Source organism: Pipistrellus kuhlii, unplaced genomic scaffold (assembly GCF_014108245.1).
Source record: "Pipistrellus kuhlii isolate mPipKuh1 unplaced genomic scaffold, mPipKuh1.p scaffold_m20_p_22, whole genome shotgun sequence".
Classification (NCBI taxonomy): Eukaryota; Metazoa; Chordata; class Mammalia; order Chiroptera; family Vespertilionidae; genus Pipistrellus; species Pipistrellus kuhlii.
Window position 1 is genome coordinate 11,088,614 of NW_023425521.1, and position 15,823 is coordinate 11,104,436.

The 15,823-nt window shown below is 36.4% G+C and overlaps 1 pseudogene; it reads left to right on the plus strand.

Annotated features, from left to right (window-relative positions):
• Positions 1 to 506: 506 nt before the first annotated feature.
• On the plus strand, positions 507 to 10,764 carry LOC118726589 (annotated as a pseudogene).
• The last annotated feature ends 5,059 nt before the right edge of the window (positions 10,765 to 15,823 follow it).

Genomic DNA, 15,823 nt, shown 5'->3' on the forward strand with positions numbered 1-15,823 from the left:
TTTCCATTTTCCTGGTTTTTAAAATGCACATACAATAAAACAAATCTCAAAATAGAATGCATGTGTTGTTGTTGTTTTAATTGCAATTAGGAAATACAAAAAATAACTTTATTTTCTTCACAATGAAACTTTAGCATTATATTTAAGACATGAAATATAAAAGTTACAGAGATTGATAGGTTTTGAGTAAGTTATATATAGTTGCTAAACAGAATGAATTTTGCTGTCTGGAAAGCCCACTTAAAATTCACTCTAGCCTGGCTGGCATGGCTCAATGGTTGAGTGTCGACCTCTGGACCAAGAGGTCGCAGTTTGATTCCCAATCAGGGCTTATGCCTGGGTTGTGGGCTACATGCATAAGGCAGCCAGTCGATGATTCTCTTTCATCATTAATGTTTCTGTCTCTCTCTCCCTCTCTGAAATCAATAAAAATATATATTTTGGAAAAAGGTTTATCCCTTCTTTGTCTTCTCTGCACTGGAAGCAGCTCCCTTTAACCCTTGAAAATGTGTGCCTGCACCAAGTTTGTCTCCTCCCCCTCCTTGGTCAGGTGCGCCTCTCAGCTGAGCCGGTCAGTGTCTGCAGTGCTGCTGAAAGGACCAGAGACGCTGACAGATGAGAGCCTCAGGCCCACGTTCCCTGACCTCGCTTATTTCTAGCCGCAGCTTCCAAACCAGTGCCATTTCAAGGGAATGGACACAGCAGCCAGGTTCACTGGGGCTGGGGCTGCCACAGTATGGGTGGCCGGCTCTGGGGCTGGAATTGGGACTGTGTCTGGGAGCCTCATCATTGGTTTTGCCAGGAACCCTTCTCTGAAGCAACAGCTCTTCTACGCCATCTGGGCTTTGCCCTCTCAGAGGCCCTGGGGCTCTTCTGCCTGATGGTGGCCTTTCTATCCCCTTCGCCATGGGAAGGAGCTGTCTCCCCTCCCATCCTTCTTTTTCCCGCGTCTTGTCTGCCCTGTATGTTCCTTTTCCTATTCCTCCCTGGGCAGCCTGGGGGAAGTGGTTGGCTCAGGTGTGACAAAAGGAAGACAAATAAATACTGTATTAATAAGAAAAAAAAAAGATTTATTAAACTCTCTTGCATTCAAGCAAAGATACTGTTTTACTTCATTGAGTGGCTGCCTCCTGCATGCCCCCTAGTGGGGAAGGAGCCTGTAACTTTGGCATGTGCCCCTGACCAGAATCAAATCCACAGGACAACACTTTATCCACTGAGCCAAACCGGCTAGGGCTTTAATAAACCTTTTTTTTAAAAAAAAACAAAACAAAAACTTCTGATCCACTTAGAAAGTAAGAGAAAAGAGGTTTTAAAAAGTCTGTTCTGGTTATCTAGGCAAAGCCATTAGCAACGACTGAAGAGAGTAATAAGATAAAACAATATGCTAATTCCACTGATAGCAGTGAGAAGGGCAACGTGTGTGTGTTTTTTTTAAAACATTGATTTTTTAACAGAGGAAGGGAGAGAGAGAGTTAGAAACATCAATGAGAGAGAAACATCGATCAGCTGCCTCCTGCACACTCCCCACTGGGGATGTCCCCACATCAGAGGTACATGCCCTTGACTGGAATCGAACCTGGGACCCTTCAGTCTGTAGGCCAACGCTCTATGCACTGAGTTAAACTGGTTAGGGTGGCAACGTATTTTTTGCAGTGTGGTTTTTATGCAATTGAATTGAACAAAAATTATACTAACTTATGAACACTATGGCTACCAGAGAGAGGGAATGGTGACCATCTGTAGCTAAGCATCTGTAACTAAGAAGTTTCTTCTTCATATAATCATAGTGATGACATCATTCACAAGTGGCAGAACATAGTAAAGCATTTATCTTTTATTCCAAAAGGTGGTATGTTTTATGTATAAACTATTTGGGGTAGTGTTTTTATTCTGAATTTAATTATGTGCTTTTTAAAAATGGTTTTCTTATTTTTGCCTTGTTACTACATCACTTAGAATCCTGCCTCTGGGTCTAACAAATTGCCCGATGCCAAAGTAGATACATGTACTTGTTCCCAAATTGATAACACATGCCAAGATTTTCTGTATTGACCTCAATAAACACACTTCTGGGGTATTCTTAACCCTGATCTCAATGAGAACTCCAAATGTGTTCCCTCTCAGCAAGAAGATCGGCTTCCCATACTTTCCGCCTGTGGTTATAGCTTTAAAAATTAAATATACTTCACAGAAATAATATATGCCTTTACAAATAAAAATTATTTGCATATAGTATAAAATTGATTGAAGTTCAGAAATAATATTAGAAGTTATCTAAAACAAAAGTCGAAAATTATTGGCAATAAAGTTCACTTTAAAAATATATATATATTTTATTGATTTTTTTACAGAGAGGAAGAGAGAGGGATAGAGAGTTAGAAACATCGATGAGAGAGAATCATCTATCAGCTGCCTCTTGCACAGCCCCTCCTGGGGATGTGCCTGCAACCAAGGTACATGCCCTTGACCGGAATTGAACCTGGGACCTTTCAGTCCGCAGGCTGACGCTCTATCCACTGAGCCAAACCGGTTTCGGCATAAAGTTCACTTTTAACCTAACAATCTATCTTAAGCCTTCCAAACTACCTTGGATTATGCCTTTTCCTTTTTTCTAAAATGACTTCTTCAATGCCCCCCCTCACATACTCTCAAAATGAGTCTGAGATTTCGAGTTAAAGGTTTTTGATTTTTGATTCTTTATGTTTGCTTCCTATATCTTTGTTTCAGAGATGTCTGTAAAAGCATCAGTAAGGTACAAGTTTATATATAAATTGCAGTGTATATTTAGAGTACATTGTCCATTCACCCATTCATTTATTCATTCTCTCACTCGTCAGATATTTATTAAGTGCCTTCATTATTGTTCCTGGCATATTGTGTTAAGCATTGAGGATACAAAATGGGATGAACCACCTTTTAAGAGTAATAATATAGCCCTGACTGGTTTGGCTCAGTGGATAGAGCGTCGGCCTGCAGACTGAAGGGTCCCGGTTCAATTCCAGTAAGGGCATGTACCTTGGTTGCGGGCACATCCCCATTGGGAGTTGTGCAGGAGGCAGCTGATCAGTGTTTCTAACTATCCCTCTCCCTTCCTCTCTGTAAAAAATCAATAAAAAATATATTTTTAAAATGAGTATTAATATAGTAATGATAGCCTTAAACCTAATATTCAGCAAGGTAAATGAGACTAATTTTTATTTTTAAAATATTTATTTCTATATTTTTTCATTATTGATTTGAAATTATTGTTTTATTTATCTTTTGCTTACCTGTCTTCAATATACTTTAAGCAATATATATATATATTTATTTATTTATTTTTATTTATTTTTTAATTTTGCTTAAAGTATATTGAAGACAGGTAAGCAAAGAGTGACTTATGGTTTAAACATCATATCTTGGCAGAAAAAAAATAAATATCAGTAAATGCATTTAAATATTTTATGAGTTTCTAGTAGCTCCTAATTGTCATTTTATTCTAATTGTCCCTTTAAAATAATTTTAGATTCTCATTGTATGCTTGGGTCCTGGAGTGCTAGAAAAAGATGGAGGGAAATGGTCTCTGCCAGTAGATTGGAACTCGAATGTTATTTTGTTTAGAGAGGATTATGGTTGGTATGAGCTCAGAGATCAGGAGACAATACACACTGCAAAAACATATAATTATTAATAGGACACATAATAGAAGGTTTAACTATATATACAACAAAAATGAGTAGTTGCTTTCTACCCTGGGAGGCGTTGGTTGGCTTCTTAAAGAGTGTCCTTGTTCAAATGTAAAGCAAAGCCAATGATCATATGCTTTTCTAACTAGAGATTAGCCCAGGTGTTTACCTTTAATGGTCTTTTTACTCAGGGCACAAAGAATGGCATGTTAAAATGAAAAAAAAATTCTGTATACTGAGAGGAAATGCTGCTGCTAAATAGTAAAGTAATTCTTATTCAAACTAAAAATCTCTTTTTGTCACTCAAATTGAGTCATCAGACTGTTCAGTATTATGCATAAGCCAATAAAAGAAGAAAGAATATTGAGAAGTAAAACATGCCCATACTTATACAGTTTCAAGTTAGAAATGGTTGGTTAATTATCTTATTAAGTTGCTACCCGCTACAGTATTTAGTACTTTATTCCTGAAGTGTTGCACAAATATTAACGAATTGCTTCCATAACACTTCTTAAAGTCTGCTAGCATTGTCCCTGAGGTTTCTAGGCAAAGAAAGAAGAGATCATTTCAAAAAATGTGCTTAGGGCTAGAGGAACCACCACATGGTCATCATACCCTTAAGTAAATCCTGTTTTAGAAGGAAAATATGTTGGACATGGTTATGTGCCAAAATAGACAATAACTGTTCTAGAGCAGAGTAGAGAGATAGAAAACTAGACCTATAGTTGGTCTTAGAGCAAATGATTATTTTGCTGCTTAGGAATGGCAGGCATTAAAACACCATGATTCTGTCTTACACCCTAACTTCTTCAGTAGTTAGTTTGAGACCATGGAAAGTAATTGCCCTTTCTCAGCTAACTCTGAACACATATGGAACATACTACCCTTACAGTCAAAGGCAGTTACCTTAGCATGTAAGATGGGTGCAGCCCTGCTTGTCAAATTTTCCCAAAGCAGAAGTAATAAAAAAAAAACTAGCCATTCCCCAGGAGCAGATCTTCAAAATTAGAAAAGTACCTGGAAATATGGAAGGAAAAAAAAGAGAGAGAGAGTTGGCGCAACACTGCAGTTTTCTACATGAGCTCTCCCCCTTGCCACCGCCTTTTTAAAAAATAAATTAACTCATCATGAGATTGCTAAATGCATTCTTCTAACATATGGTAAGGAGTGTAAACATACTGGACTTATTTTAGGGGAAGAAATAACCTGATTGATTCAAACAGTACCTCGGAATTTATTTAGTAATGTTAGAAGTCACAACTTCTTTTTATCACTTCAGATTCACAAAATTGCATCAGAGGAAGATATATGCTTGAGTCTGATTGCTCCCAGACATGCATTTTTCCTCCATCAAGGATCTAAAAGAATACTAAAGAGCCAACTTGTATTTGTGTGGGTTTTTGTGGCACTCGTCCAGAGTGATTTCCCACTGAATGTTATGCCAAACCTGTGAAACTATCAGGATATGTCCTGACACCAGTAATTTTCTCTTGGGAGTCTAAAATTAGGATCCTTCTGTTGATATAACTGTTCTCCAAATTTAACAAGCTATTTTGTATTGCTTTTGTGACTTGAGAGTAGGAGTGCTGAGTAGGCAAGTGTGAAATGAACATATAAAAATTAAATAAATGTGAATAATTGCTTAATAATAGAAGAGTTCTGATACCAGAGATTATGGTATTCTTAACTTTGAAATGAGCAACACAAAATTCAAAGCACAGTTTATTTGAATGTAGAGAAAGTACACACTGGAATGAAATCAAGTACTGCCAAGGATTAAGTCTTCATACTTTTTCATTAGGAAGAGCCCCTCCCATGCACATGGGCCACCATGCTCAGAGGCAGCAGGAGACACTGTTGCACTGTTTTCTTCCCGACCCGAGAGGCCTATGGACGAAACCAGAGATCATCTGCTTGTGAATTTGGGGGGAAAGGACCCATTTTTACAGCATGGGTTTGATGTGATGTTGATGGTAAATGACATGATCACTGAAAACAGATGCCATACAGAGTCTCGTTGATTGATGCGCAAATCTCTGACAGCAGAAACCCAGGTTGTCAGTTTGCCTTCATGGTTGTCTTATTGAGATTTAGGCAGGAAAGGATCCTCTTCATTTCAAATGCTGGGACGTGAGTCATGCTGCCAGAAATAAAAGGTTCTTCTATCTGGCCTTATTATTCCAAAGTGTAAGAGCAAGAAGAATGTTTTTTAAAGGTGTTATCAGGAATTTTGAAATCCCCTTGAATAAATTGTCTTCCTTAAATGAAGAACATTTTCACAGAATAGTTCATTAGAAGCTCTTTTTCTTGCTGGAAACAATGCTCTATTCTCCTTAAAAGGACTGTTGCTATTATCTTTTAAGTGTTTGGTATCCTTCCAGATGGATGTGTGAGAACTTTGGTTAACTGGGGATTTTTGAAATGAGGAATTATGGCCCTCATGCTTTTGTGTGAGTTTGGATGTGGTCCTAATACAAAGAGAAAACAGGACTTGACCATGTACAGTAAAAGAGGGACTGACTTGAATTAAGAAGCCTCTCAGGAAGCAGCTAGAGGAGCCTCTGCACCTGAACTAAGTTTGGGAGACATGTGCCGTTTGGTTCTAATTGGTGCAGTCTGATCAAGCAAATCAAAGGAATGAAGTATTTATAAGCTCTGGAGTGAATGGTATTCCTTAGAATCTCAACAAACTATATATTATGTTAGATGTTAATCGTACGTGATTCTGTAGAGAAAAGCAGTTGGCAACAACATGAGAAATGATGGTGTTGGGTAATGTGATGTAGTGAAAAGGCATCTGAACCCAAAGCCTATAAATACTTCATTTCAATGGTAGATTCTAATTACATTTTCTGAATTGGTTTTTGACTGGTTGGCTCATTTTATATTTAATAATATAACATCTACTAAAGATTTTTAACTATACAAGGAATACATATTTTATTTAAAAATTAGATAATATATGAAAAACAACCTATATTTCTACTACCCAAAGGCAATCAATATATTTTTCTATGCACAGGTTTTTATATTTTTAAAAATATACTGTATATAAAATTTTGTATTTTGCTTTTTAAGCTTAACATTATATTACATTTTAATTTTTTTTTGTTTTCATGTTAAATTACTCTAAATTTTCTTTTATTACCTATAATGATGGTTGTCAAATTAGTATCGTATAGTATTCTTAACCTTTGCCTCATTGATGTGTATCACTCCTTATCATGATAAATAATATTGCAATGAACATTTCTCTGCAAAGTTGTATTTTTGGATCTTGGTTTATGTTTATACTAGAGGCCTGGTGCACAAAATTTATGCACTAGAGGGACCCCTCAGCCCGGATTGCGAGATGGTGCAGGTCAGGCTGAGAGACCCTACCAGTGCACGTTTGGGGCCAGGGTGGGACAAGAGGTTGGCCAGCTGGGGAGGGACCACAGGAGGGCTCCAAGGTGTGTCTGATCCATCTTGCTCAGTTCTGATCAGCCTGACCCCAGCAGCAAGCTAACCTACTGGTCAGAGCATCTGCCCCCTGATGGTTACTGTACATCATAGCAACTGGTCGACCGGTAGACTGTCTGCCCCCTGGTTGTTAGTGCATGTCATAGTGAACAGTTGAGCTGCCTTAGCATATCGTTAGCATAATATACTTCGATTGGTTAAATGGACGACTGGACACTTAGCATATTGGATTATTGGTTCCCAGGTATAGAATTGTTAGGTTAGACTAAAAACTTTTTAAAAACTTTAGGTAGAAATTGTGAAATTGTTTTCCAGAATGGTTGTATCAATTTACATTCTCTCTAGCAGAGTGTGACAGTATTCATTTCATGGCTCATTCAGGTGGCTGATTTTTAAAACTCTCTTGGGATTTCATGAGGCACAGTGGCTTTTGGAAAGCAATGTGATAGCTGTTTGACCCTTTCCTTCACCCCTACCCCCGAACTCTCCATGTACAATTTTCTTTATTACCAGATGAATTACAAAATCTCATCTACATTTAATTTTTTTAAACTGGGAACACCTAACAATTTTTATTTTCTCCAGATGACAGTAGTCTAATGAAGGAGAGGAGGAAAAAACCTTGGCTAGGGAATTGAGGCCCATTCTCTACTTTACTCCTTCACTCACACACTATGTGATCTTGCACAAATTACTTAACCTTTGCGCCTCTATTTCTTCACCAAGGAGGCCAGTGGATTTAAACAGATTATCTCTAAAGTGTTTCTGACTCTAAGATTCTTTGATGCTATCAAAACTATTTTTTTTTCTAGAAAAGAATGACCCTTCTAACTCCTCCTCCTTTCAGAATCCAAATGGAAAGTGCCTGTTATATTTATTTCCAGAAGCTTTCAGTGAATTTAAATCTATATAGCTATATTGGGTTAACTTTCATGTTTCTATCCAGATTTACTTTAAAGAAATATCACGACAAGAGCATAACTTTTGTTTGATCCTTTTGTCAGTTAAACAAAAACAGATGAAAGTTATAACAAAGAATCCTTTAAAAATATAAGTATATGGCAGAATGTGCCAAATTATACCCTAAGCTTTATAGTGTAATGGTCACTGGTTTCAGTGGGAATTTCACACAAATCTTTGAGAGAAGAATTTGGAGTTTGTAACCATAGCACAGATCATATCCTCTAAATTAGGGGTGTCGAACTCAATCAGAGAAGGGGCCAAAATCTAAAATCCAGCCTAAATCGCGGGCCGAATGGTTTACTGAACAGTCATAAACTGTCATTGTGATGGAAACGCAGCGGAGTGCAGTGATGACAGTGTGGTGCGGGCCACATTGCAAGGCCTGGCGGGACGGATTTGGCCCGCGGGCCTTGTGTTTGACACATGTGCTCTAAATGATAACATCGCCTTATCTGAGCTGCTGCGAACACTTTTTTGCTTATTTCATTTTTGTATATATGCTTAAATATGATGCTAACATGGAAAAAAACATATTATTTCCTAGGAGGATTTTTTAAAACAGAACTTTGGGTTATATTTTTTAAAAATAAGTTTTATAGATGTATAATTTACATATCATAAAATTAACCCCCTTAAAGTATAATTTAGTGGTTTTTAGTATATGCACAGAGTTGTACAACCATCACCATAGATTGTATTTGAAAAACAAATGAAAGTGTCTATACAATATACCAGTTGTTTGCTCTTATTTAAGCCAGAGAGAGAGAAACATCATCAATCATCAGCTGCCTCTTGCATGAGCCTGCAACCTGGGCATGTGCCCTGACTGGGAATCAAACTGATGACTTCTTGGTTCCTTGATCAATGCTCAGTTGCTGAGCCACACTGCCTGGGCAGCATCTCATTTTTCTTCCCCAGTTATTTCTTAGGAATTGTATGAGTTGTTATAAATTATTCTCTTACTGTTCAGTTTGAGAAATTGATATCTATTTTACAGATGGGAAATTTGAAGTAAAAAAGCAGAGGTCTAACATTCTTGCTAGGACCTCAGTACAGACCTTAATGATAAGACCTTCTCTTCTATGTCTTTATTACTTGAAATTACCTTGACTAAGTCACCTAACCTTTTCATGTCTTATTTTTTCATCTGCCAAATGAGAGTAAAGGGTGGTCTAGTTATATGTCTGCTTCTGATGACCAAAAGTAGTTGTATAACATCAGATAATTGTATGTAATCTTTCCCTTGGAAAGATACCAACAAATTAATATTTTTATATGACTTGTACATTTTTTTATAATACCTTGATCCACATTTGGGAAACTCGTTGAACGCTTAATCTAAAATACAATGAAACACGATAAGAGTCTAAATAAGCTAACTCATTTTAGGATATTTGAGAGAGATTATGAACACTGATTTTTACTTTGTTTTTAAGTGAGCACTGAGATTTATGAGAAGTGAACTTAGCTTGAGGATAACAAGATGGCTCATAATGAGACATAAGAAAAATTCATAAAAATATGTGGTACAATTAGCTAAATCAAATGACTTTAGCTGAGAACAACCAAACTTGTTAACAAAGTAGAGACTAGAAATAGAGAGCATGATATTCATCTTTATAAAATTGGGACTGTTCTGGTTTTATAAATGTGATCTACATATTAGTGGGATGCTACCTATCAGACAGTATTGTTCCCTAGGAAAAAGATGGATGCCCTCTGCTGCCATCTTATTTCCTTCTGCTTGCTGTCCAAACAGGAGGGAAAAGCCAAAAGCCACACAAGGTGGTCAGGGAGCAGAGCTGGGAAAGTCTAGAAGCAGCACTCCCAAGGGTCTACCTATATCTGACTGTTCATAACTTCACTCTAACATGAGTTTACATAGTCGTTATCATATACAAACATAATTTTAAAAAATATTTCTAGTAGTAATACCATCTGAAAGAAATGTGTGCTGTAAAAATTCAGGAAAACTCGTATGAGGTAGAAGATTTCTCTTGAAGTGAAACTAAAATAGGCTCCTTGTTAACCAGAAGAAACCTCAGCCAAAAATTCTTTTGGAGCTAAAGAGGACCTTCTTATTCAATTCAGCAACCTAAAAGATTACTAAAATGTGTGCTGTTCTTTTACTAGAACTGTTCTTTTTCATTGTTTTAGTGAAGCAGATGAAAAATTCTGGCTGTAGGTGGCAGCATCACACTAACATGTTCCTTCATGCGTTTGTGATTAAGATGTTAGGAGCTCTGGTTCCTGGAGGACTACAGTTCATTCACTAAAATACCAGCCACGGTTTTTCTTTGTTGAGAGTGAAAATTTTTCTTCACTCTGCAAGCATCCACCTCTAAATTCACAAATTTTCAAGCAGCTTTAAGCATATTCCTTTCGTTGTGGCATTGGGGTGACACCATGAATGTGTACTTTATTGGAGCTTCTAAAAATACCAATCCCAGGACCTTTGAAAACACAGATTTGTCAGCATTTCACATTAATGGGTCTTTTATTTGTTTGTTTTCATTCCTGATTTATAGACAGCACCCCATTATAGAGGCAATATATCTTTATTTAAATAACTTTCAAGTTATTTATGACTGGCAATGACTTTGAGGTTGGGTGTTTTAATTTGTTTTATTTTTGTTAACAGGTTCATTCTGGTGCTAGAGATAACAATTAGAATCTAAAATAAAAGCAGTTTTACAGAGTTCTCTGGATGTTTGCAATAATCTAGTTAATTGCATGAAAGACCCCGGTTTTTCATAGAATGTCCTTTTTCACATTCAGCTATCTTCTAACTTAAATTTTTAACAAAAGAAAAATATGAGTAATAAATGAGGGAAACTCACTATGTGACAGATACTATGTAAGATTCATTTATAATTCATGTCATTTAAGCCATGTTACAAAGCCAGTAATTTTGATCTTGCACATGAAGAAACAAGGGCCACAAGATTCAATGACTTGCCCAACTTTTCACAGCTAACAGTAGAGGGGGCAAGCTGCAATACAGGTTTTTTATAGAGGCCCAGTGCACGAAATTTGTGCATATGTATGGTCCCTAGTGGCTGGCAGCCACTGGTTGGGGGCCCTCCCTCCCCCCAGCTGCCTGCTGCCGGCCAGGGCGGGACTGCCAGGGGAAGGGGACTTGGCAGTTCCTGCTGGCCCCACCTCCTGATCGAAATCCCAGTTGAGGGGACAATTTGCATATTAGACTTGTATTATGTGGGATCAGTTTCTTCAGAGCCATTACAGCTGCTTCTCTGAAGAGAGAGACAGACTGGTAGGTAGAACATGATAGATTTAAGACAGAAAAATGGGTATAATTTGCAAGCACTTGTAGTGGGTGGTGGATGGTTTTAAAATTTATTTTCTTTATTCAGTAAATATTTATTAAATGTTTGTTATGCACTAGACCCAGGATGAAAACTGAGGAAACACTGACATAATCTAAATAATACACAGTTCTTGCCCTTTTGTAGTGTTTAAGGGGAAACCAACAAACAAACAGATAATTATAACACAGTGTGCTTTATCATTGCACTTACTACATTGTATAATATGGTAATATGGGAACACAAAGAGAAGGCAAAACTCATTTGGTGTAGAGGGGAATACCCTTCCTGAAGAATCTGACATTTCAGTTGTGTCTTATAGGGTACACCAGCCAATTGGAAGGCACAGAAGAAGAGTATTCCAAACAGAGGGGCAGGAAGAACCAAAGCGTGGAATTTACATTAAATAGTACCATTTAGCTATAATACTAAAGCAAAAACTTTAGAAAATAATTGTGTTTGAGCTCAAAGCAAAGAGACAGGGTCACTAATTTCTCATCAACCCTTAACTACAACCTAAAAAGAGTAGTAGTTTAATAATGCTAAATCTCAAGGACATTTAATTATATGACAAACTCAACCATCAAAATTATAGTGAAGAACCTGGCAGGGGAAGGAAAATAAGAAAATTGACCTTTATTGAATAGCATTCATGTTATGTCAGTACTTCACATTAACTCTGTGATATTAATAGGAACGGATCTGAGTTAGGATAGCATTGAGAAACATTAAGGATCCTGCCCATAGTACGCTGGGAAATGGTAGACCACAGTTGGGGCTTTAGTGACCATAGAACCTGTGCTGTCTTTATGCCTTTGTAGGGGAGGAAAAGATATCTTCTCCCCTACCATTCCCAGTTCTCAGCTGGGGCTCCTGTAACAAGGCAGATTAACAAGAGAAAATCATACAAATCTATTTTATATAAATTTTATGGCATGGGAGCCTTCCTAAGGAAATGAAGACCCAAAGAAGCAATGGAATCCGAATGATTTTATACTAGATGTGATGAAGAGTGGACAGTTGTGGAAAGTGTGATAGGACAAAGTATATGCTGAGTGCATTAACTGGGGAAACTTAGTAAGGCCTGTTTATTCAGAATCCTCTCTATGTCCCTCTGTCTTCAGAGATAAGGATGCTCCTTTCTTCCAAGTATGCAGAGGGCACTGCTCATGTGAGGGTCTTGTGACCTGCTTCAAGGGAAAGTCAAAGTTCTTCCTATCACTCATCAGTTGATAGATATTTGGATTTCATTATTTTCTAAATATTTTTCTGTTACAAATGATAATACAGAATTTAAGCTATAAGACAAAAAGCATTCAAAGAAAATCATATTTAAAAGGTACAGTAATGCCCTAGCTGGTTTGGCTTCAGTGGAGAGTGTTGACCTGCAGTCTGATTTCGGTCAAGGGCATGTACCTCAGTTGCAGGCCCCTCCGAGAGGCCCGTGCCTCTCCCTGGTGCAGTCCCTGGTCTGGGCACATGCAGGAGGTAACTAATCGATGTGTTTCTCTTACATCAATTTTTCTTTCTGTCTTTCCCTCTCTCTAAAAATTAATGGAAAAATATCCTCAGGTGAGGATTAAAATAAATAAATAAATAAAAGGTTCAGTACCCAAAATTTTTTCTTTAATTACATTTCAATTTCTAAGGAACATGCCATATACATAATATAAGCATTTTATAAAAATTAACACTATTGCCCTAGCCTGTTTGGCTCAATGGATAGAGTGTTGGCCTGTGGACTAAAGGGTCCTAGGTTCAATTCCAGTCAAGGGCATGTACCTTGCTTGTGGTCACATCCCCAGTAGGGGTGTGTAGGAGGCAGGTGAACAATGTTTCTCATCGATGTTTCTAACTCTTTATCCCCCTTCCTTCCTTCCTCTCTATAAAAAAACAATCAATAAAATATATATTTTTTAAAATTAACTATTGAAAAATGTAAGTAGATTCAAAATATTCAGATAATTTGGGAATAAAACTGTAGATAACCATATAAAGTCAAAAGTATGGGCTAGAGCATAATCATATTTAATATCTACACATGGCTCTGTATGTTTTTATCTTTTTAAAGAATGTTATTACATTTATTGGGGTGACATTTACATTTTTAGATGAGAACTTGCAACAATTGTATACTTTACCTTCAACCATATTTGCTTTGAGACACTAATTTTATCAGGGGGTGAACTTCACTGTTTGATAGTTTTATACATCATTCAGGTACCCCTACATTCCACCCCAGTCTGGCAACTTTTCATATCTTGTGCATATGACAGAGGCAACCTCTCCTTTGACTCAGGAAAGGTATTTGTTCTGGGCTGGAGTCTGATGCAAGTCCTTGATCCTCTCCTCTCCCACTCTGCCTCTTCTTTTGTCTCACCTTAGCTACAAGAACTCAAAGATGGACAAAAGGTTTGGCTCCAATTAGTATCCTCTGGCACCTGAGCCATTAGGTTGACAATTCATTTATACATCTTTCTGAGTTACTCATAATTTGACTCAATGACAGTCTTTTCCTGGGTGGTATTTTTTGTTGTTAATCTTTATTCTTAAATATGGGTTCTTATTTTTCTCTGTGAATCATTATATCAACATAGGTGTGGTTGGTTAGGTGAACACAGAGGAGATAAATGAGCTAAAATGAACTGTAAAAGCATTCTATTTTCAGTGCTTATGGTAATGACTTGCACATTTGCAATATTTCTTTCTGGCTTCTTTTCACAGTGAATATTGATTGAGTTTGAAAGTAAAAAAAAATTTTTTTTCTTTAAATGGAGATAGATAGAGGTAGGCAGGGAATGTTTCCCACCAAGAGCTCAAGCCATCTAAAAAAGTTGAAATGAACATAAAACACTTAAATCAAAATTACCTAGTAGTTCTCTGGTAGAATTAGTCACCATAACTTTGTAATACCTTCCCATGTGTACTTCTTCTTTGAACTTTCACTTGAAATGAAACCTGTGTTAATTAGCATACAGTTTCTTGTCTTGGAGAGCTACATGGTTAAAAACCAGATAAAGAAGTCAATGTTTATGTTAATCTAGGGTATTTGAAACTTCTTTTATCTTTAAAATATTCAACTTTCCAGGTGTTTGTTAAGGTATTTCTATTTTGTTTTTGCTTCATTTTCATTGTTGGATTTCATAGAGACAATAGTTCCTAGTAATAACTGTTTGCAGAGAAAAGAAGTTCAAGGAAAATTGAAAATATTTTTTGAATGAGCTCAAACAATTTATAATTTATATAGAATACAGTACTCTTTTACTCATAGGTAATATTGTTTGGTCATTGTTAACATGTTAGGTACAAGATCAATGATTTCTGCTTGATAATACCTTGCACTTTAAAGTGTATTTAGTGTTTATTTATTACCTAGTTTTAATGTGGTGGAGTCATAATACATAAAAGGGAATATTCAGTAGGCCCATCTTTTGGGTTACACCCATTAACACAAAAGTTGTAATGTTTTCCAAAATGCCTTCATTTAATTGCCAGTTATGTTGAACTTTTCACAAGTTGCATCAATGATGAGTCACTTCAATTAAAATCCACCAATGTGTACAGTAGAACAAAAGAGAGACAAAAGAAGTTTCAGTCCCCAGATAAAAGTAGAATTTTCAAAAGGTACAGAGAAATAACCTTTTGTCAACTTTCCATCCCATAGAAGAGCTGTAAGAAAAATACTAAAGAGTCCAGTCCCCTGTAAACATTAATAGAAAACTAATATTTCAGCAGGTGTGTAAGTTGCTCTTTAAGTTGAACATGGTAATCCTTTGATCATGTTTCTGAAAAGAGTTTCTTTCCCAGTTATGTTGCAACAACTTTTCTTAAAGATATAGCTTCCTTTTCTGGAAATTTTTGATGTTTTTTATTAGTTTTTGTTTTTAAAAAAACTTTCATAAAAGTAATTTGGAAATTTAATTATTGGTCATTCTGAGACTATGTTTCACTTTTAGAATTTCTCATATTTACATGAATTGATCACTTCTGTTATTAGCCATGCCACTCATTGATATTAGGCTTTATTATAGTAAGAATTGTACTTTCCTTATAAGATCACACTATATTAACATAAGAAAGGTTCACTAATCAAGTATTCCTAGTATGTCTACTACATATTCATGAATGAACTAGATCCTGTTAGATTAGATAAATATAAGAAAAAGTTACTGTCTTCAGGGAACATACAGTATAATTGAGGAATTGACATAAACATATATTAATATAGTATGTGTAGGACTCAAGATATGTGTGATACCAGGTAAACTGTCAACAATTAGAAAAATAATTTTTAAAAAACCCAAACTATAAAATTGGTGCTATATTAACATGTTTTGATAGTATCACTACTATAAAATGTTTTACCAGTCTTACTTTTTTCCAAGTTTTGTCAATACCCAATAG